The sequence below is a fragment of the Malus sylvestris genome, chromosome 9 (assembly GCF_916048215.2).
Source record: "Malus sylvestris chromosome 9, drMalSylv7.2, whole genome shotgun sequence".
Lineage (NCBI taxonomy): Eukaryota > Viridiplantae > Streptophyta > Magnoliopsida > Rosales > Rosaceae > Malus > Malus sylvestris.
The window spans coordinates 21930684-21934132 of NC_062268.1; the positions used below are offsets into that span (position 1 = coordinate 21930684).

Here is a 3449-nt window from a genome sequence, read left to right on the forward strand (position 1 = left end):
GAGTTTCAACCACCACCACCCACCGACCACTACCAAATATTTTACATCCCATTACCTTACAACCACCTAAATGCAATCACCACCGACAACAATGGTGGCGGCGATGTTACTGCTCGTCCTGCTGATGGCGTCAATTGTGGTGAATGTGGGAGCATCTAACACAAACAACGTGTACAACTCATGCACAAACACCAAGATTTAGAGGTCCGACGACTTTACATTCCGGATGGCATTCTCATCCAAGACCTCTTTCCCTTTAAATGGGAACCAATCGCATCAGCTATCCCCTTGCGACCGCCGCCTATCATTGTCCTCCTCCAACGACTTTGTATTAGTATTAATTAATATGACTTTTATTATGAATTATTTATATGTAAATTTTAAAGTATAATGTCACAGCCCGTCCTGGAATTTTAATTCCGAGGACGTGAAAAGACGAAAATGCCCTTAAACGGGATTAAGGTGCGTAATTTTGGTATTGGTTTTACCTAAAATTCCTAAGTTATTGTTAATTAAACTTAAACTTGGACTAATAATTTTGTGTTTGGACTTTAGGTAGGGTCCTACACCCTAAATCCCTCCCCATTTCCCGTTTGTTGTCTCTCTCTCATCTCCTCAGTCACTCTCTCTCTCTTCCTCAGCTCTTCCTCAGAAACTCTCACTCTCTCTCTTCTTCTCGAACGCACGGGCAACCACCAAAACCACCTAAAACCTATACCAACGTCCAAGTTAAGACTACCATTGCAACCCTGAGGACTCCACGATCACGTAGACACCATTTTCAGGTAAGTTTTGCTTCGGAAAACCCTAGTTTTTAAGGTCCCGTGTTTATATACTGTTCATGATCTTTTAAATGGTTACGATTTAGGCTAAAAAAAGATCACAGCGAGCTTAGTGAGGTCCCAAGGAAGCTCGGAGTGCTTCGTTGGAAGTTTTTGGACGTAAGAACACGGAGATCGACAAGTTCAAAGTTTAGCCGGAGCTTTCGAGGCGTTTTCCGGCTAATCCCCGGCGAGTTAGGAGTCGAGGTAGGTATCAATCTCTTTGTCTCGTCAAGTAATACAACTTTCCTTTTTGTTTCACTCAATTTAGTTGAGTATTGAAGAAGTTATACTCATTTGAAAAATACCCAGTTTCCGGCGACCTCCGAGGCTTTCGAGGCAGTTTCCGGCCAAACCACGGCGAACTAGGTGTTGTGCAAGGTACCATTATCTTTTTCTCTTCAAGGGCTACAACTTTCGTTTTTGAATCACTTGATTTAGTTGAGAAATGACAAAGTTATGGCAATTTGAAAAACTGCCCAGAAAACGGCCGCCGGAAAAACCAGTCCGGCGACCCAAGGAAGAAGAAGGTGCTACAGTAAAAATAAAAAAATAAAAATAAAATTATTTTAAAAATATGTCGACGTCCGTGACGTCGAGTAGATCACTGTGGTATATTCATATACCTAAATTGAACACCGTATGAGAAAGTTATTGAAGATTGTTGGTTAGGTGTTCAAATAACGTTTTATAGTTTTCACATTTAGGTGAAAATGTGAATTGATGATCCGACCGTTGGATCATCACCAAACTTTGATACGTTGCAATACGTAATGTTTGAGGATTATTGGAACTTACGGATTGGGAATCCGAGTTACGGATCTTCCGGAATTGGAGTTGTAAGTTCATAAAATAAAATGTTAACCGTCACTTAGTTTTGTTAATTGACGGAGATCCGACCGTTGGATGGTGATGAAATTTTAGGATGTTATCCTAGAGATATATTGTGGACCTCTGGAAGTTATGGATTTAAAATCTGAGTGGTGGATCTTCCGGATCGAACTACGTAGTGACGTATTTTATATAAGTTATATATTCTATCGATATGAATTCTGAGGTTGGAATTGATTATTGTTTTAGGCGCCGATCGTCATGACGCCTTGGCGTATTGTGCTAGGGAGTTGTAGGGCGTACTCCAGGTGAGTGGGCAGTTTTGTTTTCCGTATACATATATACTTGCCGTTTTCCCAGAAATTGAAAATGCATGAAACTATGCTTTTAATGAAAATGTATAAAAGTATATGAGATATATTAGTTGAAATGCCATGCATAGAAGTATGCGAAAAGTATATAGAATTATATGAAAAACGTGAATCGAATTGCCATGCATGAAATGATATGAATTGATATATGATGCATATGTATGAATTGGTGCGGCGGACGCACAGGTGAGTATCAGGTGAGTATTTAAATACTGTTATGATGATGATGATATATATTGAGCTCAAATCCTGCACCATGGTTTAGTGCTTATAGTATTCACCGCATCGCACGCTCGCCTTGGATCCAAGTAGATGCTAGTCGTACAGTCCACGCGGAGTGGGTACGACAGACCAGTCGCGAGAGTGTTAGTGAGATTCCGACTGGTGGGTGACCTTAGATTATGTGCACAGATGATTTATGAGAAGCACTAGAGCGTAACTTGTGTGCAGAAGGCCGGACGGGTCACAGAGGTGACTCCGGTAGAGTGATAATTATAGATTTTGAGCTCTAGGTTCAACCGTATAGGGCTATTAGAGGGCCTACGGTTGATTACTTTCTTGCACCTTATATGATTATGTTGATGCATTCATACCTTATTACTGTTGAGATGATGTGGCATGGCATAATTAATATGAGAAATGTTGAGATGACATGGCATGGCATGATTGATAAAGAGATAATGTTGAGATAGTAAAAATGAAGTTTTGAGAATATATATGTATATTTATATTTTACATTTCTGGGAAAGTATACAGGTTTTACGGAGAGGGGTTACAACGTTTTGAGAAATGTTTGGATTTGGAAAAGAATTGTTTTACTGACCCACTCAATTTTGGTTTTGCGCCCCTCCAGGTTCAGGAATCACAAAGGTGTGGTGACTACGAGGAATTCGACGGTGTTCTGACAGATTGGACAAAATTAGGACTCACCTTCGGGTGTATCAATTTAAATTGTATCTTAAAGCTTCCGTACTGTGCAAATGGTTACGTCACTCTCACGTGACGGCCAGCATGCCCTCCTTCGGGATGGGGTGTGTCATATAAGATAGAAATTAAGGAAAAACAATTAATAAAATAATAATTTAATTTGACATATCAGGTGGAGAGTAATTTATATCCGCATCACAATCAATTTCTCGATTTAGCATTTAGATTACGCGCAACTCTGACTGCAGCAGCCTCCACTACAATCGAGCTTAAGAACATTGATCAGTTTCCCCGTACCTCCCGCCACCTGCAAATCCTAAGAAAAGTCTCTAGCCACCCACCTAACTCCTCCATGCATTGTAGTTGCATTCCATGCACCATCGCAATTGAATTTGATCAAACCGAAGTTAGGTCACTTCTGATAACTGTAAGAAATGTAAAAGCTGAAAAATGTAAAGAGGGATAATAGAGAGAGAGAGAATCTTGTAAATTGAATTTT

At 40.0% G+C, this 3449-nt stretch overlaps 1 long non-coding RNA gene across 2 annotated transcripts; it reads left to right on the forward strand.

Annotated features, from left to right (window-relative positions):
* Positions 1 to 396: 396 nt before the first annotated feature.
* Positions 397 to 3069, forward strand: LOC126634317 (uncharacterized). Of its 2 annotated transcripts, XR_007627289.1 has the most exons (5): positions 397 to 462; positions 556 to 785; positions 869 to 1028; positions 1134 to 1960; positions 2877 to 3069. It is a non-coding gene; the product is annotated as an uncharacterized LOC126634317 (long non-coding RNA). The 2 variants fall into 2 exon arrangements; XR_007627288.1 differs by having other exon boundaries at positions 397 to 785.
* The last annotated feature ends 380 nt before the right edge of the window (positions 3070 to 3449 follow it).